We start from the raw sequence: 25,431 nt of genomic DNA, 5'->3' as shown, positions 1-25,431 counted from the left end.
AGTGTTACTGGCGTCTAGTGGGTACAGATCAGGGATGCTGCTAAACATCCTACGATGCATAGTATAGTCCCAAACAGCAAAGAGTCATCTTCTTCAAAATGTCAGTAGCGCCAAGACTGAGAAACTCTGTCTTAAACAAAAATCAATCTCAGGAGGATTATAAGCTTAAATATGAAAACATAGTAAAGTTTCTTGAGGGTAACAAGTAGGAAGATATTTTTGACCTTGGGGTTGGTAAAGATTTCTTAAACACGACACAAAAAACCAGTAAGCAAAAAGGAAAATATTGATAAATGAGATTACAATTTATCAAAACTTATCACCAACATAGTAAAATGTTAAACCAAAGAGGAGGAGATATTTGCAATATGTATAACCAGCAAAGTACTTCCGTCGAGAATATATAAGCATTGTTCATGAATCAAGAAGAAAAAAAGAGACAACCCAGTGGAAAAAATGGGCAAAAGAATTAAACCCGTACTTCATAGTAGACAGTACACATTTGATAATACATGTATGAGAAAGTGTCCAACATCATTAGTCATTAAGGAAATTAAAATTAAAACTACTGTGAAATAACTACACATACTTACCAGAAAGGCGATAATTAAAGAGTGAGAAATGAAATGTTGATTAAGCTGTGGAACTACTGGAATTTTCATACACTGCTGATGGGAAGGTATATTGGGACGACCTCTTTGGAAAGCCATTGTGAGTATCTATTAAAACTGAATACGTCGGGCTTCCCTGGTGGCGCAGTGGTTGAGAGTCCGTCTGCCGATTCAGGGGACGCGGGTTCGTGCCCCGGTCCGGGAGGATCCCACATGCCGCGGAGCGGCTGGGCCCGTGAGCCATGGCCGCTGAGCCTGTGCGTCTGGAGCCCGTGCTCCGCAATGGGCGAGGCCACGACAGTGAGAGGCCTGCGTACCGCAAAAACAGCAACAACAACAAAACTGAATATGTTCATACCCATGTGACTTAATTCCATTCCAACAGAAATGCATACATATATTCACTAAAAGATGTGTGTATACACACATATACTTATATATACACATACAGGTATAGTATATATGTATCTATATGTGTATGAATGCTTATAGCAGCTTTATTAATACTGATTCATAATAGTTCAAAATTAGTAACAACCCACTAGTTTAGCAAAAACAAAATAAATAAACTCTTGTATATTCACACAATAGAATTCTTCACAGCAATGAAAATAAACCATTGTTATATGCAATTACATGAATAAAGCTCAGAAACAATGCTGAATGAAAGAAGTCAGACACAGAGGGTACACGTATCATATATCATTTCACGTACATAAAGTTGTAAATCAGGCAAAACTAATATATGTCTTCTAGGTCAGGATGGAGGTACATTTGGAGGGGAAGGTAGGGACAGGTACCAAGGAAAGGTCCATGGAGGGCTTCTGGAGTATGGTGGTATTTATTTCTCTATCTGGATGGTGTGTTCCTTGTACATAAATTCACTGAGCTACACAATTATGATTTGTACAGTCTTCTTAAATCTGTATCGATAAAAATGTGTTTTTGAAAAAATGTATAAGAGTGGGTGGGGTGAGGGAAAATTGATGTAGAAATAAAATATACATTTAAAAATGCATATTAACATATGAGCTTTCAAGGTAAAGATTTTGGCTCCTAAGTTTCCAGTACAAAACACTAGAGAATTATAGTGGTTTCCTCAAATTTTCTTATTATAAAATAAGTTGGCCCCAACTACTAGGTGTTCCTTTCTTACCAAGTTACCCTAGGTTTTTTTTTTTTTTTTTTGGTGTGTATTTGTTTTTTGTTTTTTTAAACATCTTTATTGGAGTATAATTGCTTTACAATGGTGTGTTAGTTTCTGCTTTATAACAAAGTGAATCAGCTATAAATATACATATATCCCCATATCTCCTCCCTCTTGTGTCTCCCTCCCACCTTCCCTATCCCACCCCTCTAGGTGGTCACAAAGCACCGAGCTGATCTCCCTGTGCTATGCAGCTGCTTCCCACTAGCTATCTATTTTACATTTGGTAGTGTACATATGTCCATGCCACTCTCTCACTTCCTCCCAGCTTACCCTTCCCCCTCCCCGTGTCATCAAGTCCATTCTCTATGTCTGCGTCTTTATTCCTGTCCTGCCTCTAGGTTCTTCAGAAATATATATATATTTTTAGATTCCATATATATGTATTAGCATATGGTATTTGTTTTTCTCTTTCTGACTACTTCACTCTGTATGACAGACTCTAGGTCCATCCACTTTTTAAAAATATTAGTATGAGTCTGAATTAGACAACCTTTCTTTCTCTTTTCCCTCCCTCAAATTATTCTACCCTGCCCTCAGGGCTGAGTCAGAGCTGTTGAACCAGAGTGTTGAGAGATCTCTCTTGTCTATTTTCCTCCTTAGAGGGCCATTGGCAGAGCGGGGGACTCTGCCCTTGGAGATTACACACCAGAGTGGCAGGGGAAAGTCACATTCCCTTTTTTCAGGATACAACTTGGCATTTATTAGTAATTTCAGGGTGTCTAACAACAGATGATTTCCAATATATACTGTTTCTGCCGAACAGTTGTACTAATTTTTGTCATCAGTGCCCGTATGTGACGTCCACAAAGTAAATTTGCTGTTAAATATGTAACCTTTTCAATGAGAGTCGTTATCGTATTTAGTTCTTTTCTTTTATGCAATAGTCACATTATTTCGAGATATGTTAAATACAGTACTTCTAATTCACTAAAGAAACTCATTATTTTAGAGAATATAATCTTTTGAAATTAACAAGGCTAATAATAATACAGTCAAGTTAAATCCTATGTACTTTCCTAAACTGTTGGATGGCAAAATTTAGGGTCATTAGGGTCTGTTTTAGTTATCTATAGGCTCAAATTGAGTTTTCAAAACTATACTACAAATTTTAAAATTATATAATATATAACTATATATAACCATATATATATATAAAACTTTAAAATTCTGCTTCTAAATGGGACCTTTTTGAGACACTACAGTTTATTTTTTTAAAAAAATGGATTCTTTTTTTTTAAAAAAAAAGAGGAAAATGGAAAGGAGATCATGGGAGGAGCGTTTGTACCTTAAAATTGCCTTTTGAGAAACTCCTGTCTTGAAATGACATACTGTTGTTTTAAACAAGTCCTGCTGGAATTATTGCTGCTGGTGCAGATGGCAGAGAAGGACTGTCCCTGAGGATGAAATAGTGCTCACATTCTGCACTGCAGATGGAGTTGTGAATGCTGTAGGGAAACAGGACAGAGTGAGGGACAGAGGTATAAGCAGAAATGAATATTCAACTTTTTTATAAGGTTGCACACTGTATTTGTACTATATTTCTTGCATACTGTACTGCAATTGCAGAAGGACTCCAGAAAGATAGTATTTCATTGTATGGACTTATTACTCTGCATACACAGAAGAACTTGGAAATAAGGGAAATCAGATCATGCTCTGAGAATCAAGTTACAAAATCGGTGCAGGTGGGATGAAGCGTAGGTGGTCACCTGAAATAGACTCATTCTCATATCCGAGGGAGCTTCCCAAGGTGCTGCTTTACCTGTTCTCTGAGTGCATATCCCAGACCTCTCTACCCTGGCCTCCTCATTGGCCACCATGCACTTACCTCTTCCATGACTGTCGCGCATCGGACAGTGCATCTGCTAATGACTGCTAACTTCATTGGAGGTTACACCTGCCATCATCAGCCCCTGTTTAGGGGAGGATCATGGTTTTATTCTGTACCATGTCAGGCACAGGCCCTGCCCCAATTCCCTATAGTATAACATTTACAAATATCGTGATGTAAATTGAATGAGGTGTTGCTTAACTTTTAGGAATAAAGGAATGGGGGTAAAATATGGGGAAGAATTCACAACTTGATCCTAAGCCCAGACTCACTCCAGGTGAAGTTTAGGTGTGGTCCCCCTTTCTCTCCCAGGCTACTGACGGGGGAACCATGGGTCACTTATGTCCATCCACACCCTGACTGGCCCAGTAACTGGCCAGTCTAGGCTCTAACCTACCCTGACACCCACCCCCTGACACCTCTAATACAATCATTTCCTCTGCATTTTTTCTCTGCATTTTTAAGAAACTCTGGCTGTGAAAGACTGGGCTTAAACAGCCCCCTTCCACACACCTCTCTTTCTAGATCCTTCCTCGAAGATTGCAGTATAGCACTTCCAGTACATTTCAGTGTTCTTTTCTCAAACACATCCATACTGCTCATGACAGTTTCCAGTCATGGTTATTTTATGTTTGTTTCTTTTAATGGGCTTTCATCACTGTAATATTTTAAAATTTCTTTTCAATTTCTTTCTTATTTTTCTTCCAGTTCAGTTTTAGTTGATCTTTGTTTAGTTTATAATCTCTTATTTGAACACTTGTAGCTTTTTTTGGACTCCTCTTTTGTTTTTTAAAAGACATAATGCTATCTCTAATTTTATTTAGATTGTGGTATTTTAGCTCTTCCATTTCCTTGATTGATTTTTTTTTTTTTTTTTTTTTTTTTTTTTGCGGTACGCGGGCCTCCCACTGTTGTGGCCTCTCCCGTTGTGGGGCACAGGCTCCAGACGTGCAGGCTCAGCGGCCATGGCTCACGGGCCCAGCGGCTCCATGGCATGTGAGATCTTCCCGGACTGGGGCATGAACCCGTGTCCCCTGCATCGGCAGGCAGACTCTCGACCACTGCACCACCAGGGAAGCCCGATTGATTTGTTTTTTGAGATTATTCTTTGAGTGCCCTTTGCTTATATTCTGTTTCTTATTTTTTTGTAGTTTCTTTGCCTATGTTCCATACTGCCTCCAGTCTGATTCTTAGCTCATATTTGAATGGATTCTAATATTTGCTATAAAATATTCTAAGCAGGGCCCAGATTGAGGATGGAATAAAGGCAGGGGGACAGGGGACCATGAGGTAGGATAACTCACAACTTCTATCCAGATTTTCTTTTACAAATAACTGTTCGTCAAATAAGTTATATCCTTTTCCTGATGGCTTGTTTCTCACTTGATTTTTTTACCTTTCATGACATTGCTTCCTCACATTTCACCTCACACTGCCCCCTGGATGGTTGTCCAGGAAGTTGACAATCAAAACGATGGGTGGGATCATTCCTCCTTCTTTACAGCCTTCCTAGGGCTCCCTGACACATCTATGGGATGTGCCCTGGTCCTCCTAGATCATATCTCCTTATTCAAACACCCACTTGATTAGTATTTGGGGATGTGATTATTCCTGATCAATTGATTAATTTAATAAAACTCAATTGACACAATATTTGGCAGAGACATTTCATATTTTGGGCTTTGGCACTGGGACTATTTCCTTGTTTCAATGAAGATTAATTTCTTCCTTTTTATTATTTAGTAATAAATAGGTGCTTTTGATAGGTGCCTTTACTCTGGCATCTTGTCCCAGATTATACGTTTTAAAATGAGGCTTCATTGATGTTTTAGAGGAAAAACAAACAGAAGATCAACATGGAGAATAAGATACATCTCCTCAACCTGGATTATCCTCATGTCTTGTAGCCGGCTGCCCTGTGCCCTGCTCCCAGCCTGTCTTCCAGACAGCACGTGCCATCCACTGAAAGAGTTCACTCTGTCCTTCCATATCACCGCCAGTCCCCACCCCCAAGCACTGCCCCAAACCTCTCCAGGTTCATATTTAGGATGAACAGCAAAAGAAGGCATCCATTCTTTTCAGAGAGCAGCCTTGTCTAGACATGTAGGTTTGTGGTTTAGCCTGAAAGTTCAACAAGGCAAACATAAAATAATGTAATGTTGAGACATCTCCAAATTTCTTGGTTATTAATTTCCTTCCAAATTTCCATAGTGCTTAAAGAAAAAAAGAAGAAGGAATGACTTTCCAGGAATGGAAGGACAAAGAAAGGACAGTCAGAAGGGCAGGTTTTATTAGGGCTCTCCAGGCCCTGCCCATGGGAGGTGCCCTCTTCAATGAAGTAGCTACTTTGTCTCTCCCTTGAATAGCCATCTGCAACCCCTATCAGAACTAATGCTATTAAACTCCACACTCATATGCCCACTTATTCTGATTCCATGCCAATCTTTTCATAATTTGATTTCCTATGTGCTTTGTCTATAGGGAAAATATGTGCGTGTTTAGCACTATTGATATTAAAGTTTTCTTTGGCAGTTAACCTTCTCCTTATAAATTAAAAATAAAAATTCAGATTTTACAAGTAAGTCTGTTAGTAGCTTTGATGCATGCTTTAGCATCCCGAAGTTAGGTGGTCTCTAGAATAAAGATAAGGTGAAATTTCGGAGGATGCAAGGCTGATGACAGTCCCTGGACTGTGGTCAACGCACCAAGGACATGCACCTGAAGGGGGTCAGTCCTGGAGGTGAGACATGCTTCCCTGGAGAGGCTGCTTCTGCACGACAGGGGATTTTCATTTGAACCCCCAAAGTGTACACATTGCCTACCTAGAGGAAACACCAATCTGACACATCCAAACACTGGTAAAATTAGACCCATTTAATGAATCTGTTGTTACAACTCAGCCTTACAAACAACTCCAAAAAGCTTCCAAGCCCCAAATAATTTTAACCAATATACCATTTCAAAGAGGTCAAAGCTTTGAAAAATTACATCACAGTTCACCAAGTAGAAGTAAGTTCTCATCCTGGGAAGGTTAACTAAGTGTTTATGTATAAGACTAGTTTCACTTATTTAGATGAGTGTCAAATATAAGATATCCTAGGATATTTTAAATTTTGGCAAAACTTGAAATAATTTCCTAGCTTTTATAAAAATAAATTTTTTACCTTTACTGAAATAAGAAGGAAACCCATATAATGAGCATTTTCTATGTGCAAGGAGTAAGATCAGTGATTAATATACCTTACCTCGTTTAATTTGTACAACTGCCTGATTAGTTAAGATATTGTACCATTTTACAGATGAGGAGATTGAGGCATTAAAAATTTGTGGCTTAGCGAAAGTCATACAAGTAATATGTTATAGAGCCTGAATTATAATAACCTAGGTCTGTGCCCCCACTGGAGAAGAAATAAATGATAATTATTACTATGCTAATGTTTTCTAGCCAGAGACCACCAGGAACATACCTGTAGTTGAAGATTGGGTTTATCACCCCTTGCATGAAGGGAGAACACATGCCATGGGGAACCATAGAGGGTCTTAGTAAGGGGATTAGAAAGAGCCTATTAGAGGACTTGGGCTTTGGTTGGGTGATTTGGGAAGGGGTCCAAGGAGGCTGGAGTTCACTCTGGACAGGATAGAAAGCAGGAGTCATTCTATAATTGGGTATCTCAATTAATCTTATCTACAGGAAGGACACCCTGAGTCAGGATAGAGCTGTAATGGTTGGTAAAGAAGGAACAGTCATTCACCTTAGCTTATACAGGGGGATGTTTGGTATTTCATGGGTGGCACGGTGACCTTGCTTTCATCTGTATTCAGCCAAAATTATGAAGTGGCCTTGTTTTATCTAAGTGACCTTGTCTGATTATGGTTCTGTGAGATAATCTATGTTTAACAGAAGAATATATAAACACATGGCCTGGCTGTGAGCACCAAGCTAGCTTCAAACAATGCTGAGTCCTCACTGTAAGTGTCAGACCAGTTCCTGGATGTCAGGGCTGCTTCTTGATTTCTCTTCTAAGACCATGATATGATAGAAGAGTGGTAACTGTAGCTAAGCTGTGAAATTATGAAACCAAGGATTCTCTGGCTATTGGCTAAAAGAGTCTTGAGACTTTGGGGGCTTCTAAATGGGAAGTTGAGGCACAGGCAATGCAGTTGTGATAGGGCTGCTCACAGGATGTGGTTTCTGAGAAAGACATGAGGAGAGAGAGAAGAGGAGAAAGAGAGAAAGGAGAGAGATCACATTCAAGATGGACGGTGCAATCTGTCAAAAGCCCATCTCATCCCATTTGCCATATTCTATTCATTAGAAATGTGTCACTAAGTTCAGCTCACACATCGAAGGGAAGGGAATTAACCTTCAACTCCTGAAAGGAGGAGCATCAAAGAACTTGTGAACATATTTTTTAAAAATCCCCCAGAGTACATTTATTGTTTTAGTCATTATTATCCCATGAAATTTTTTACTATGTTCTATTAAGACATATATCATGTTCTTTATATTATCATTAAGACAAATTGTATATTACACATTTTAACTTAATGAAGTTTACTTAAGTGCACTTAATGAGAGAGACAGAGAGAGAGAGAGAGAGACAGAAATAATACCTATTTAAATAGTGCAGGGGAAACAAAATACGATGCATGTTGCTTAATTGGATTCAAGTTCAAATTAACTAACTATAGAAGGTATTTTAAGTATACTAAAGGAAATTTGAATATGGACCGGATATTAGATGATATTAAGAAGTTATAAATTCTGCTGGTGTGATAATAAAATTGGACCATTAAAGAAAATTCCCTCTTTTGAAAGAGATACTGAAGTTTTTTGGGTAAAATACAGTATCTGTAATTTATTTTGCATTTTCAATCCCCCTCTCAATAAAGGTAAAGCAAATATGCCAAGATTAATGTCTTTTACAACTTAGTAAATGTTACATGGATGTTCAGTATACTATTCTTTCTACTCTTCTGTGTTTCAATTTTTAAAAATAATAACAAATAAAAATAAAACCAAAAATCCCCCCAAAATACCAGTGCAGATGAACCTGTCTCCACTCAGACAATAGGCAGGGAGTGAGGAAAAGGAGAGGATGGGCTTTGCTTTCGGTTGTCTTCTTGCCTTGTTGAGAGAAACTCTATTACAGAAGGATATTTTAAGTGGAAATGCTATTATAATATCCTACTATATGTTTGCATATACAAAATTATTTGTATTATACTTTATGGGCTACTTTAGGGATTTTGGAAAACTACTTTGACCTCAACTGAGTTTTACCTGTTAAGATGCTATTAGAACCGAGCCTGAAGTGACCGACCTCATAGGGGTGTTGCCACCCAAAGCTCGTGTGGTTTTTGTCTGTACATTCCAGGCAGTGGCCACCCAGGATGCCTTCTGGTTCTCGGCTCATGTGATCCAGTCTGGTGCAGCGGGTTAGAATGTATGGAAAAGGACAACATCCAAGTTGGGACAGTGTCAAAATAATAGCTTGAGCTTCACAATGTTTGTAGCTTAAATCTTCCACGTTGGAGATTTATCATTGAGTCCTTCCAGCTTATGGGAATAGATTTGCCAGGTATCAGCGTTTGACACTGACAGTGTGGGTTGCGGAGGCTGAGTATATTAGAAGAGTCGAGGCTGCTGGACAAAAGTGTGACGGGGTGGGGAGGAGCCGCAGGGAGGAGACGGCCTGGAAAGGAGTGGAGAAGGAAAGGCGATTGCAATGGAGGATGGAGCCAGAGACCATTGTGAATCTAGGGTCAGAAAAATCTGTTGTTTAGATGAAGAATTAAATAGAGCAAAGACAATGGTTGCCTGAACTCCAGGTTTCACTCACAAGACGACCTGAGGTAGGTCTGCAGTTATTGAGTGAAGGAAACCTTGTGTCTAATTGATCCTTTTGAACATTTACCTGTAATGATGGAATTAAAACATGATCTGTGCAGCATTCCTGCTGAAAGGCTTCGAGTGTGCAGTGAACGGGGGTGGGCGGAGAGGAGGGGGCTGGGGGCGTCGGATCCCACGTCCCCTCCCGCCAAGGCGACATTCAAATCTGTCATAACCACCGTCTGAATTTCATCGTGGAGGGAACCCGTTCTATCTGTTTGTCACGATGGCCCATTTGCAGCCAAGTGGATTTAAGCCCTTTAAAAATGATTTCCTCTCAAAAGCCCTTTCTTTGTGTGTGCGATTTCCCAACAAGTCTCAGATGGAAGTTCACCTCACCGGCGTTGCCACTTAGCAACTAACCCTCTGTTTAAATTATGCTTCAAAATGCTGCACATGACAAAGCTGATTCTCATTCATTTTCCAAACACCATAATAGTCACCAGAACCTTGCAGTGGCCTTGCCTCCTCTGCAATGCTCGCCTTGGATTTTTATCAGTGTCTGTCAGAGACCCAGGGTTCAAACTACTGGAGATCCAGATGACATCTGGCTACTAGCTCCCCGGAATACTGGCTGCAGTGCTTATCAGTGCATTATTCATCAAAACTGATGATGCAAAGTACAGCATGCTGTCTGCAGTTCAGTGTGTGAGTAGAAAGGAGTTGGCAGAAACGCCTGGTGTTCTGTGAGCAGCATGTAATCAATAGTCTGGGTGCTTATTCACTTCGTGTTGTTGACTATTCCCTCTGGTACGTTGCTGTATATTTTTGGGTTCACTGTACTACCAGCTGTGCAATTTTTCTTCCTCCTCCGTTCCTCCTATCAGCCCTGATGCAGCACAACCTATTTGTATGATGGGTGTCAAATCAAATAATCTAATGACCAAAAACAGGGCAGCAGGCATGGGCGAAAAGAGACCAATCTGCTAATATCCACGTGTACTCGGTAATAAAATCAAATGAGCTGCACTTAAATTCAGACTTTCTGCTACTTGACTCAGATGAAACAATACCAGCCCTCCCCTGTGCTCATCTCAAATGACAAACAAATCATTGGCATCCCCCTTCCATTTTATCCTCTCAGTGTGTGTATGTGTGTGCTACAGTTTGTAAATCCGATTCCCTCTGAGTAGAGGAACTTAGTTCCCTCTGTTACTGACAAATGCTCAACACTGTCAAGGGACTGCAGACTCTGAGAAGTCACACCTCAGCCCCCTCCTTCGCTGCTGATGTTATTAGGAATTGTACAGAATGTGCTCAGATCAATACTGAAATCCATCCAATTACATCTGAGATGAAGAAATTAATTTTCACTTGCAAGTTAAGCAGTTATCCATCTTGTACAGTTTTAAAAATGTGATTATTTGTTATTATTAAGAGAAAAGTTATGTCTTTTTTAAGATATAGAAAAAAATAGATATCCAAATGGAAAAAGCTAGTTTTAAATGTTCAAATCAACCCCCAATTTTTGTCAGCTTCTCAGCGATCACCACAGAAGTTCTTTGAGATTTAATATTCTCTGTGAGTTCGTGTTCTCAAGAGCTCCTGTCTCAGGCAGCAGTGAAGCCTATGGTCTGGTAGGTGATTTGAAGACTGGACGGCCGTGGCCAGCATGCACCGTGGTGTTGGTCCATGTCCGAGGTTTGATAGCTGTGTCCATCATTTTTGTCAGGACGGGTGATCACTGTGGGCCAAAACCATGGTCACTAAGACGTTAACTGGTCTCCTGAATCTTCACACATTTTCATCAATAAGCAAAAAAAAAGAATTCTTTATTTTTAGGATGAGTGAGTATGGTTAGACCGATTCACAGTCGTCAGTGGTATTATGTGGATGCAGTGAAGACCTCAAGTGGGAATTCCAAATTCTGGGACTTGCTTTAGATGTAGCCCCGTAACCACGCTGCACACATATGACATCCACCTCTTGACAAAATGAATCTCTCTGGTTCCTGGGTCCTGCCCTGAAATGCAGCTTAAAACAGGCAAATGCGCAGACAATATAGCATCATGTGGCACAGCTGTGGGCAGGATTGGAATAAAAGAGGCAATTGTTACAGTAGTTACTGAGGTCACAAAATTCAATTTTAGATAATGTGATAGTTACCTCATGGGGCTATCTCAATTCAGACAGCCGGGGTTCAAATCCTACCATTTCCTAGGACTGAAGTCACTGGTAAAGTGAATCAACCTCTCTGTTGTTCAGTTCCATTCCATGTTAAATGTGAATAATAACATTTCCCAGGTCATAGGGTTATTGAGAGGAATAAATTGAGATAGATCACGTAAAGGATTAGCAAGCACCTGGCACCTAGAAAGTGACCAATGAAAGTTAGCCTTTATTACCAATGACCAGCAAACTAAGACCTGGTAGTATTATTTCCATTCAAGTCTACTCAACTGCAGCTGCATTGGTGAACACCTAACACATGCAAGGCACTGTCCTGTGTGTTGAGGGGTAAAAATATGATGAAGATACGGCTCTAGCTTCCAGTTGCTTAGGATTGATGGGGTGGAGTTAGACACGTGTACACCTGACAGCAATGAGGGTACAACCGAGGCACAGACCACATCCCCAAACCATGAGGATCGGGAGGAAAGTCTCTTGTTCTTATTTGAGCTGGGGAGGAGGGTGGTCCAGGTGATCACTGGAGCTGGTCCTGGAAGTACAAGTAAGAATTTAAGGAGGGATTGGGAGTGTGAGGGGATATTCTGATGCAATATCATAAACAGGGAAATGGAAAGTTGCGGGGATTTTAGCGAATGGTCTTATTTAACTAAGAGCATGCATGACAGGAAGAGAAAAGCATGAACTCTGGAGTTGTTGGCTCAGCCTGGGTTTGGCTCTGCCTTTATTCCTTGGCTGTGTGACATGCAACCTCACCATATGTGAAACGTATAGACCCTGTTTAAATGTACACTGATGATGATAATAATCATATGTCCCCCATAGTATTGTTGTAGGGATTTACGGGAATAAGATATGTGAAGCACTGGGTTTGTGAAAGTCAACAGTAGATATTTCCTTTGGGGGCAGAGAGTGGAAGGTTCTTCACCACTGTTTAGTATGGCTCAGCTCGCAGCGGGAGCTCCCCAGTGTTTTGAGGTTTAGGGAAAGTTGACTCAAGCCCCAAATCCACTTTCTGTTGTGTCTGTGCCTTGCTAGGTCACTCCTGGCTTTGAGCTCTCTGAGCTTCCTCTAACTATCTCTCATGCTCTTGCTTCTCTTCCAGAAGCAGCCCTTGTCCCTCTGAAAACAGCTGGATGGACTGGCCCAGGCAGAAGGAAAAGCAAATGCAAAGACCCTGAAGTAAGTGTGAGCTTGACTTACTCAAAGAAGAGCAAGGAAGTCCTAGGGCTAGAACAGAGTGGGGAAAAGAGACAGTGACCGGAGATGCAGTCAGAGTAGTAGTCAGGGCACAGATAATGGAAATCACCATAGACCATGGCGAGGACTTCAGATTTTTTCCAGAATGAAAAAACAAGTCTTTGATGAGTTTTGGAAAAAGGAGTGAGATGATATATCTTATGCTTAAAAGGACCACTCTGGCAGCAAGAAAGGAAAATAGATTGAAGAGGCAAAAGAAGCAGGGAGACCACTCAGGAGACTCTTGAAATAACCCAGGTGAGAGCTGATGGTGGTTTGGGCTAGGGTTGTAATGGTGGACATGGTTAGAAATGCTCTAGGGAGAGGTGAGATGATTCATTCATGGATAGAATACAAAGGTGAGAAAGAAGAGTCAAGGGCAAGTCCACAATTTTTGACCAGAGCAACTAGAGGGTAGAGGTACTGTTTACCAAGTGGGAAAGGACTGAAGGAGGAGCAGGTTTGGGGGAGGGAAAATCAAGAGTTCTGCTTTGGACATGTTAAGTCTGAGATGTCTTTTCCTATTAATCATCCATCAAATGGAGATGTCGAGCAAATACTGGAATACATGATTTTAGAATTTGGGGTGAGGCTACAGCTCAAGATTAAATTTGGAAATGCATTATCCTCTGCTGTTAGATGAAAACATTACATTTATAGCTCAAAATTATGGAAATAACATGGATTTAAATTCTGACAAAGAGGAAAAAAATTTCTTCTGAGTCAGTTTGCCTTCCACACCATCAAGTACTCTGCGGGGCCTAGGGGGCAGGGCCCAGGGAGCCAGGCCAGCTCCGTGTATTGGCCTGTGTGAGGTCCTGAGGACCCTGAGGGCTGACAGCAATGAAGGTCAGGCACACAGACCCGGCCAGGGAAGAGAAAGCAAAAATCAAACTGCTCCAGAATACATCCAGAGCAAACAAACAAAACTCACCTTCCTTTATTTTCTGTTTTATATCACTGAGCAATTTGATTAAAACAAATCAGCAGGACAAAGCTTTTCTGTGGGGAGACAAAAATCAATGAGAAGAATCAAGGTTGAGTAAATGTCCTATGGATATGCAGGGGAGAGAATACATTTTCCAGAATAAGAAGGGAACATGTCAGAATGAGTTGTTTCTAACCCCAGAGTTACTTTTACTTTCATTTAGTGCTTTCAAAGGGTTTGAGGGGGTGGGTCATATTTGTGGAGAAACAGTTCATGACCTGAGAAGGTTTCAAAAGTGTTTGATATGTTTTTTGACTTGATAAGATGTGGAAATTTTTCACAAAGGAATTTCTTTATGAAAGTAATTGGGTAAGTCATTGGGAAAGAGTACACATCCAAATTAAAGTTGGCAGCAGCAATGAAGTGACCTGATCGGCTGTCATCAATTTCAGCCCATGCAATCACACTGGAAAGGAATCAATGCCTGTCAGTGAAAGCCATCCTGGTGCACCACTCAGCCATCCCTTCAAGGGAAGACCTGCTACAAGGAACGCGAGTAGCCAACAGCCTCTGAGTGTAGGTGACCTTGGGATCTGCCTCAGCTTTTAAGCCAATGCCAAGCACTTGCATGGCAGCCCTCAGTAAACCACTGAGCAAAACAGTGGTGAAGAGCTTGCGATCTCGGGAGAGTGGAATCTCTCCCACTGCTCTCTGGGAGATTATTGTCCTGCAGCCCCTTGTTGGCTGACTGAGGCTTCCTCAGAGCTGCCCCACAGGCTGAGGTTCTCCCTACCTGACTCTCCTTCCTTCCCTTGTATTTCCACAGGCATCAGACCTACATCAGAGTCTGAAAGTTTTCTCTAACTTCTCTTGTTCCTTTTCCCCTTTATCTGTACCAGGCATTATCCCCAATTAATATCTTGCATTTCTAGCTCTGTCTGAGGATCTGCTGCTGGAAAGACTCAGCTGACACACCATGTCACCCTTTTTTGTTGTTGTATCGGGAACTTGCGGAGAATATATGGGAAAACAATTTTTAAAAACCTACTTTTATTATTTTTTATTTACTCATATATTCCCCATTTATACCAATTTCTGCTTTATATAAAGGTGTGACATACTCTGCGATATTCCTTGCCTCCAATCCCTGATTAACAGGTTTCTGCTCTGGTTGGATCATAGGTACTCTTTCTAAGCGAGAATTTAGCATGTTTTGAAAGAATGCTAACATTTTGGAAGAACTGACACTAACAAATATGTACATTATTCAAAAGGTAAAATCTCCTCTGACAGCTAAAAAATATTGTAAACTGGTATCAACTATTTCCCGATTTTCCTTGCAGTTGGCTGACACAGAATTGTTCTATCAAATATAAATGGTCTCTAATTATAACAGATTTAGGGAAGAATGACTGTGATGGAAAATCTGAAAACAATTGGGACCAAGTTGAGATGGGCTGAATCAAACTGAAAGCTTCCTCAAATAAGCATCCTAGTATGTTTTTAGCAAAGTGTTCATTTTCAGTGCATCCTTCTCATCTATAACTCCTTAGTGCCATGTGTGGTTTCTGTATGACAAAGTCTATGAAATCAGTTATCTATCTTTCTTTTTTATTTTACTGCCAAACAGAACCCTGACATGAGTTTTGGATCATGAGCCCATGACCACGTGGATCTCGGCCAATTCACCCAAGCTTTTAGGGTCTCCCTTCCACGTGTATGGAAGGAAGGGGTTGAACCAGAAATTCACTATGATCACTTTCAGCTCCTAATGTCTATCATTTTATGGAATGAAAAAGGAATAAAATATGCCTAAAGTCATCTTCCTGTGCTACTTCTCCTTCTCTAAAAAACAAAACACTAAAACATGTTCAGTTTTTCAAAGACATTTTTGCTTTATTCAAACCCCTTCCCCCGCTTTGCGGGATGATCTTGACGAATTTCAGAGGAATTGAGAGGACCAATTTCCAGATCATCTGGAGTAATTAATTCCAGTGGCTGGAGTTAATTATGATGAGGCAATTCATAAAGTATACAGTAGAAAAAAAGCAGCAATTGATGAGACTTCATCTGCAGTGGGATTTGTTTCTTCAAAGGCATTCTTCTGGCAACACATTTCAAAGTTAAACATGTGTGCTTCAATGGTGGGAAAACAGTTTATGAGGTTATCATTAGGTATGGGTATGAATTATGTGCAAACGGCCTAATGTATATTTTTGCAGATATGATACAGGCCTAATTGCTGTATTACATGCAGGAATTAATCACTATAGCAGAGACCTCAACTCCATCATGTTTTTTATGTGGAAACTATGGTATATTTACACAAAAAAAATCCACTAGTAAAAATGGCATGATATTGTGAAATAATATTAACATCAATATGAAAAATTAACAGGAACATATTCAGTATAAAAATGACAATTTGGGAAGCACTCTCAAATCTGTATTATAAAAATAAAGAATTTGCAATAATGCAATAACAGAATGTATTTCTGTTTTATTATTCTGATAGTAAAGCACTTAGGTTCCACTTTCATGGTTTATGCTGTTATCAGAACCCCCGATATAATTAGATGGCCTTATTTTGGATAATTACTTATATTTTCTTATTTCATAGCAGAAATCCCACTAGTGAGAAAAACCCTCAATATCTTAAATCTAAGAGCTATGTTGCTGAAATAAGCGTGAGAGCCTGAAATCAAGTTCATTCACAATAAAGGAGCCAGGATTTTTGTAAGCTGATTAATAATGATAATACCACTCCCTTGCCTTTTCAAGTTTTTTATTAGTTTAAAAATTGATTTTACTTTCATAATCTCTCTCATTTTATTCTCCTAATGCCCCTGTGAGGTAGGTGCTATTGTTTTGTAGATGGAAAAGTTTATGGTTGTATTAAATGGTAGAGCAGAGACTTGAACATTTATCATGCTACTCAACAACTCCATTCTACTCACAACCCTGGAAATTACAAGCAAAACCATCTAGCTAAGAAACAGCATGTGTAAACGGTGTGCTTTGTAATATTGTGTTTAAAAGCTGATTATTAAAATCTATTCCTGACCCTTTCTCAGAAATGCCAATACTTCACTTTTTACCTTAAGGCTGGTTACCTGAGTTTTAAGGCAGGTTTTATTGTTAAAAGGCTTTGAATCCTTAGCCAAACATCTTGCCCTCTCTGAAAAGAGGGGACTGAAGTCTTCTAGATCTAAAGCACTTGATTCAAATTTTGTTAAACTAAAATAAATGTACTCCTGATTAACTGACCATGTCATTGTCACTTATGTCATCATATTGTAGTGGTTATAGGTTGCAATCAATGGCTCAGAAAGATTGCTTCTATAAGAACAAGCTCAAATAAGCTTGCATAAGACATTTCATTTGAAAATTATTATATCTGAAAAGTTTTTTCTTTAAAATAGCTTATATGAATAAGGCAAAACAACCTACTTTGTTAAAAAAAAGAAAGAAAAGGAAGAAAAATTCATAAATGGAGATTAGCTTGACAGTGTCTTAACAATTTTCTATTCCTTACTGCTTTAGGTACCAGACTACAGAAATGTTTTAATTATTGCAAGCAGGAAAACAATCTCACGGGTCTTTTGACATTAATATAAGCATGTTGGCTCACATATGCTGTGCTAAATGTATAGAATGGTCTAAAAATGGGACAAATATACTTGCCACTGAGAATGTGAATGGAGCTAAAAAATCAAAATAATTGTTAAAATTCTGGCCACACCTGATGAAAATATGAATTTGAAATGAATTTCCAACTTCATTATAAATAGAAGCATTTGAATTTTGCTTAGGATCTTTGTGGCATTTCAGATAAAAAGTTGTCAGCCAAAACACTGCTATTGTAATAATGTATTGCAGTTCATATGCTGTTGATCCTTGAACAGTGCAGGGGTTAGGGGCACTGACCACCCAGGCAATGGAAAATCCACATAAAAGTTATGGTTGAGTCCTGCATCCACAGTTCCACATCTGTGGATTCAACTCACCACAAACCCATGTAGCACTGCAGTACTTACTACTGAAAAAAAATCTGCATATAAGTGGACCTGCTCAGTTCAAACTCATGTTGTTCAAGGGTCAACTGTATTTCTTGTCTTATACATTTACAATAAGTTCTCCCCAACTTCCTTCCCCCAAAAAAACATGTCCCAATGGTAGCTATTGTTTGTTATGGATGCAGCATTATAAGTATTATTTACTTTTATCTTCTAAACAACTGTGTAAGTGAGGTGTTGTTATCTCAATTTTGCATATAAGGAAAATGAGTTCAGTAGTAAATCCAGGTATACATGCTTTACAAGGCAAGTTGGTTTGATGAACCACAAAACTTTTTGTCCAGTACACCTATGTGCTAGGAAATATGAATACTGCTGTGGTGAAAATTTCTATGTGGTGGTTTTTCTGGAACATAAGAACATTCTGGGAGTGATCATGAGTAGTCCTCAGAAATAACTATTTCCCCCCTAAGAGGACAATTCCTTGATGCTTGAGGAAAGGCATCAGTTTTCTAAACTGATGTGCCTTTGTGTTGGGTTACGTATCTGTATCTCTGTCCATTGGCAGACTTTTTTGGGGCTTCCCCTTACTTCCCAGCACATGACCAATTTTTCATGGGAAGAGGCATGACCTAGGACATTTGCCTATGTTTTATTGTATTTTTTTATTTTTTTGCTGTACGCGGGTCTCTCACTGTTGTGGCCTCTCCCGTTGCGGAGCACAGGCTCCGAACGCGCAGGCTCAGCGGCCATGGCTCATGGGCCCAGCCGCTCCTTGGCACGTGGGATCTTCCCGGACCAGGGCACAAACCCGTGTCCCCTGCATCGGCAGGCGGACTCTCAACCACTGCGCCACCAGGGAAGCCCCATTTGCCTATTTTATATATAGAACTATAAAGATAACGATGCCCTCCAGCAATGAGGAAACCTGTGAGCTGTAAATGCCTGTGTCTCCAATTAATTCACAGAATTCCCTCCAAGGGAGGGACTTATTTTGCATTTGAACTCCCAAACACTTATCAAGATTGTTAAACTTAACACCAGCCTGAAAATCCCAGTCATGCTGGAGATCAGTTAACTGCTTCCAGTGTTCTACTAGCTCCCCTTTAAGGTGTTTGCATTTTAGAGTAAGTAACTTGGCCATTACCACATTTGCACTGAATAAAAACACGTTATTGTTTTGTATGACAGTAAGTTGACTTTTAATACTCAAATGCACTGAAAGCTTGCTCCTTGACTTTCGTATCTGAGCTAATACTCAATATCATCCTTTTCCCTCTTTACTAGTTTCAAATCTCAGCTTGTCTTCCTCTGTACACTTGTTTTATTTGAATTCCTTCTTTCCATGACACAATTGCTTTCCTCATTCCCACGTTGGGATTTAAATGCTCTGATACTCCCCTGTTACATATTTCAAACCAACTTTCTCATATTGCATCAAAATTAATTCCTTGACTACTTGATTATCTAATTATTTGCCATTAACTTTAATAGTTTAAAATAATAGTCTCTTATGACAATAATCGATGCTCATGGTAGAAGATTTATACAATTAGATAAGGGGTAAAGAGAAATTAAGAAACACTGCAGTATCATCAACCAGAAATAACCTGTGTTATGGTATATAGTTTTTCTTTATTTCCATGGATATTCTTATTTACAAATATTACAATAATGAATCATACTGTGTAAACTATTTTGTAACCTTTCCCCACAATATAACATGAATATATTTCTATCTTCTTAAATGCTATTTTTCAATCTTATTCAAAATGGTTTTATAATTTCCCATTATATGGGTATACACAGTTTATTCAACCAATTCTCTAATGTTGGGCTGGAGGATGCATCCATGTTTTTGGTTATTGTAAACAAGTATATTGATAAACAACCTTGGTAAATAAATCTTTGTCACATCTATTATCATTTTCTTAGGGTGAGTTCTTAGAGGAAGAATTACTAGGTCATAGTTTGTACAAAATTGTAGGATTAAAAAAATGGTTATATTTTTCCAAAGTTACATCCAGCATAGCTGTACCAATTTATACTCCTTCAGGTTATTGATGATTCCTACATCATTATCCCTGAATATTATCAATTTTAAAGTACATTTTCTAGGTAAAAACTCACTGATTCAATCAGCTTTTATTTGACTAGCTGAAATAATTGAACTTAAAACTTTTTCCTGGTCTTTTTTTTGTTTTTTAAAAATATTTCTTTATTTATTTACCTTTGGCTGCATTGGGTCTTCATCTCTGTGCGTGGGCTTTCTCTAGCTGCGGCGAGCAGGGCTACTCTTTGTTGCGGTGCGCGGGCTTCTCTTGTTGCAGAGCACGGGCTCTAGGTGCGCAGGCTTCAGTAGTTGTGGCTCCCGGGCTCTAGAGTGCAGACTCAGTAGTTGTGGCACACGGGCTTAGTTGCTCCGGATCTTCCTGGACCAGGACTTGAACCCCTGTTACCTTGCATTGGCAGGCGGATTCTTAACCACTACACCACCAGGGAAGCCTCTCCTGGTCTGTCTTTAGTTGTGTGTGTATGTGTTTTACTGCCGGTTCATGTTCTTTGCTCATTTGTTTATTGGAATACATGCTCTTTTTAAGAAATTAATTCTTAAGAACCCTCCATATATTAAAGATAGTAAAATCTAAATGTCACATATGTTATAAATATTTTTCCTGTTTAAAAGGTCTTTCAGTTATTTTGTTTCACAGTTCAAAAAGTGTGTGGAGTTTATCTTTTCCTTTAAAGTATTTGTTGCTTTGATATCACAGTTATCAACACATTTCAATCTTAATATTAAATGCATTTTCAACTACAACACAGTTTCTAGTATCTCTATGATTTTACTAAAAAATTTAGATTTGCACTATTTAAAAGAGTGAAGGATCTAACAACAGATTAGGAAGATACTAGTTGGAGAGGCAGAGGAATCCTCCTTACCCCTCTCCACTTCCAGGCTCCCAGGCTGGTAGATCTGGTTTGAGGGTGGAGGGACAATGACCTCACAGGAGGTCAGGGTTAGACTCACCTTGTAGGGTTACCTGGAAAGAAATATCAGCATCTGGAGAGGAGGTGACAAAGAAGGGAGGTGAAAGCCTGGTGAGCACAACTTTGCCTGCTCCTGTGCTTCAGCGCATGTATGCTGGCCATCAATGGCATTCCTTTAAGGATCCTCTCCCATTCTCCAGATTGTGCTGAGTTCCATCCAAACTGAGTGTGAAGACCACACTTCCCAAAGGCCCCACTTTGGAAGAGAGGAAGGGGCCTGACACCCAGAGGTACGAAGTGGTACGGAAAGAAAAACAAGATGTGACTGGGCCAGGGTAAATCTACCCAGGACCATCTGTTTGCAGCGTGTGTCCCCTTAAACATCTTCTCGGGCAAGAACCCAAACTGTCCCATTTAAAAAGGCTTACTTGCCTTTCCTCAGCTGCCTCTGAGGTGCTCAGTCTTTCCGAGAAAGCAAAGGCCACTTTGGGGGTGATGCCCTCGCTTCATTCAGCGACTAGCACCGTGCCCGGAAGCCCCACCTAGCACTTGCCCGCACCATGGCCTCCGTCTTGGAGCTGGCGTGCATCTACTCAGCCCTCATCCTGCCTGACGGTGAGGTGACAGTCACGGAGGATAAGATAAATGTCCTCATTAAAGCAGCCGGTGTAAATGTTGAACATCTCTGGCCAGGCTTGTTTGCAAAGGCTTCGGCCAGTGTCAACATCGGGATCCTCATGTGCAATGTGGGGACTGGTGGACCTGCCCCAGCAGCTGGTGCTGTCCCAGCAGGAGGTCCTGCCCCTCCATCACTCCTGCCCCAGGTGAGGAGAAGAAAGCAGGAGCAAAGAAAGAAGAATCTGAAGAGTCTTATGATGGCATGCGCTTTGGTCTTTTTGACTAAACCTCGTTAGTAACAGGGTCAATGAAAAGCTGAAATCTTACTGCTGTAAATAAATAGGCTTAACTCAGAATTCCTAGCAGGAGATTTCTGTTTATATATTGTTGGTCAGGAGTGTGTAACAGGAACACCTCTCAGTACTGGAGAGGCTGGGAATGCAAGTTTTTATATGGGTAAGTTGGCACCCTTAATCCAATTAGCATTCTCTTAGTAAAGGAAGAAGGAGAGATAAATTGGATGGGAAGTAACAGTCTCTGTTATTAATGGGAGAGAATTTGAGAAACAATTCAAATAAAATGTGAACATTCTAAATACTAATATGTTGAGTAGAATATCAGTTATCTACTTTCTTACTTCACAGGGTTATTGTGAGTATTAAATGAGAGAAGCCTCAAGAAGTCTTACCCACGATTATTATACATTTAATTTAAATGAGGTAATGCCTATAAAGTGTTGCACAGAGCAAAGGCTCAAAAAATATTAGCTGTGGTTCTCTGCTGTTATGAAAACGTTTCATTCTCTGTGATTCTTTACTTCTGCTTCATAAATGATATGAATACAATTCTATGCAGAGGTTTTTATTTCCTGTCTACATGATGATCACAAGTTTAACCTTAAGGGACATGGCAGTGCTTTCCAATCATGTCGCATAAAACATCACTTATGAAGAATGTTTTGGGAAGCTGTAGCAGATGATAATATTTATCTGCCTTACTGTAATGCTTTATTTTATAACAGGCTGATTCATGAAGGTTTGTTGGAGTCAGGATTGCTATAATGAACATTCAATGTTTGTGAGACTATTTGAGAATATTTGGTTAATATCAACTGTCTTATATTTGAAAGGCATAAAAAGGAATAATGAGTAAAGCATACTTTCAAAAAACTGCTGTGACAGAATTATAGGATCATTGAATTTTTGAGCTGGGAGGATTTTAGAGGGGAAACTGAGGCTGGGAGTGTGTAGAGTGAATAAGTGGATTGGAGAAGTTCACAAATAGGTAATATTATCTATTATATCTTGTCTCATGAAGTCATATCAAGTAGAACATAAAAACCCTTTGCAAGTGATAGCGCTTATGCTATGCTTTATTTTTCTAGTGTAATTGGCATTATAACAGTTTAGTTGTGATTTCCACTATAGCAATGAAAAATATATAGTCTTTGTTGGGTGAATTGATAAAAAATAATGACATGATATCAATAGCTATGATATAGGGCTGATTTTATATTTGCTGTCTCATCTCTGACTTTATGAGATTCTACTCCTTACTTTTCTTTCAATTAAACTGGCAGGAGAGCATTTACTTTCTCTTATTTCTTGGACTTATTATCTAGAGATAAGAATCAGAGAGATAAGACTGAAGAATGATTTCATTGTGACTTCATTTTAAAACCAATGGCACTTTGCAAATGGCTGTGACATTAGCAGATAATTTAACCATCACAAACTTTGCTATCCTTACATGGGAATAAAAGTAGTACCTACCTCATCATGTTGTTGAGGCTTAAACGAGGTCATACGCTTAAAGACTTTACAGAATACCTACATCATCTGCATTCACGATTATTCTGAGGAGTAGAATTATAACTGGCACCTATCTGATACATACAAGAGATTTTGTTGAGTTGAAAAGCAATGGATTTGCCACAGAAGTCCTCATGTTCCGGGAAAGTAACGATTTTATTACTGTCTAATCTTTAAAAAATCCTCTTGGCTTCAAGCACAATTTCTCTCTCAAATCCAGTTTTTGGTGGGGATTCTCAATATGTGGTGTTAGTAGAACACACTCTCATGGCATTTGTAAGAGCACAACTTACAAAGGACCACTGTAGCCTGCAGATCACTGATAAAACCAGCTGGAGCTGACATCTGTGCCTTACAAACCTTTTCAAGTCATAACAAAACCGGCCTGATTTCATAGCCACAGTACGAATTTCAACTCATGTATAGGAAAGATGTCTGGGACACCTGGTAACGCTGGGCACATAAGATGAAGGCCTTGCCCTTTAATTCCATGTTGGGAAGCACCGATGAAAGGACATAAAATGTGCACTTAAACACTTCCCTAAGTAAGCATGGATTTCACAGTTACAGGTTGTTTGTAATTTGGTGAATTTGTGAGCTTTTAATGATTCTCGCCAGTTTCAAACGACAAGTAGGAGTATGTTTGAAATTGATCGCTCTGATTTATAGTCAGAAGACCTAAGGCAGGACTCTCTTTCTAAAATGCATTTTGTCTCTGGTTCCTTTGGCCAGCTTGTAATTGCTAATGAGCTCGTCTGCCAGTTATAAGTCACAGGTCCCATGACAGGTTTTCCTTTATGATTTTCATCAGATGCTTCGGAATCCTGGGGCAGAAAGAAATTATGTAAATATAAGTTTTTATTACTATTGCTTTTTTTATTACTTTTCTCCTCTGGTTTTTATTGCCTCATATAATACAGGTAAATATGGAGATCCCACTTGGAGATGGGAGTTTCTGATCTCGTGCCTCTGCTCTCATGTTTTGTATTCAATCCATGTTAATTATCCATGATTTCTTAGGCAAAGAGAGGAACGCAGACTCCATGCTGTCTGCAGCTACTTCAGTCATTCCTTTACTGCCCGTGACACCATGTGAGACCTGCAGATGCTAAACAATCTCTCCCTGCACCAGCTCAAACAAAAAATGTTAACCATATGCAACTTCAACCTGTTTATCCTTAAGCAATGCAAAGCCATGCAGCGCTACAGACAGGCAGTGGGGAAGAGCACAGAGCTGACACTTCACCCAGGGTTGCTTTGTGAAACAGAAGAGCTCAGAATCATAAGAATTAAGGGCAGGGATAGTTGAGTTGGGCTCCTTTCTTCCAGCTTTTCTCACTGATAAAGACAAGGGCTCCTCAGAAATTCTCTTCATCCGAGCAGAATTGATGAACAACTACTTAAATATTAGCTCCTGGAGTTCAGATACGGAGGTTCTTTTGGGGACTGTGGATTCTGAACGCCTAAATACTCTCCGACGTGATCTGTTAGCTGCTGGTAAGAACTGAGACATTCACCAGGAAAAAAAAAATAGGAGTTTTAATTAACGTTAGTCCTTTTTGTTTAATCTGAATGATAATTTTCTGTTGGACATTATTTTGGGGTGCAGATCTTTTCAAAGCTCTCTTCATCTTGGCAGCTAAGGTTTCTTAGTACTTTCTAAAAAAATCCCAGCAGATTATTAAATACAGTAAATTTAAAGGGCATTGGGAAATATAAATCAGAAAGTAGAAAAAAGATTCAAAATGGTATTTGAATATATGTTACTATCTCAGTCTCTTTTTTCTTCAAAATAAGCTTATTTATTCACTTATTTAATGTTTCTCCTTCCTTGAACTATAAAACAAAATGTTCATACTAAAGAGTATTTTGGAAAAAGAAAACAATGTTCTACCAATCCAACATGTTATTTCCATTTCTCTTTATGGCTATACAAGTTTTGCATATTCTCTTTAAGACCTTATTCCTTTGCAAACTCCTTATCCTTAATATATTTGTAACCTGAGGGACCCAAACAGATCTGGCAAGGTAAGCTCAGGGAAGTCTTTCTAAACATCTGGAAAAAAGAATCATACAAATACTAAAGACAGTGAATTAGATCATAATTCTGCATTTTAGTGAAAAGAAATTGGACATTTTCTAGTTAAATCCAGTGTGTA

General features: G+C 39.4%; 1 pseudogene; it reads left to right on the top strand.

Annotated features, from left to right (window-relative positions):
• Positions 1-21,403: 21,403 nt before the first annotated feature.
• Positions 21,404-21,747, top strand: LOC131742230 (large ribosomal subunit protein P1 pseudogene; annotated as a pseudogene).
• The last annotated feature ends 3,684 nt before the right edge of the window (positions 21,748-25,431 follow it).

The sequence above is a fragment of the Kogia breviceps genome, chromosome 15, assembly GCF_026419965.1.
Source record: "Kogia breviceps isolate mKogBre1 chromosome 15, mKogBre1 haplotype 1, whole genome shotgun sequence".
NCBI lineage: Eukaryota > Metazoa > Chordata > Mammalia > Artiodactyla > Physeteridae > Kogia > Kogia breviceps.
This window is presented reverse-complemented; position numbering and strand designations above follow the sequence as displayed.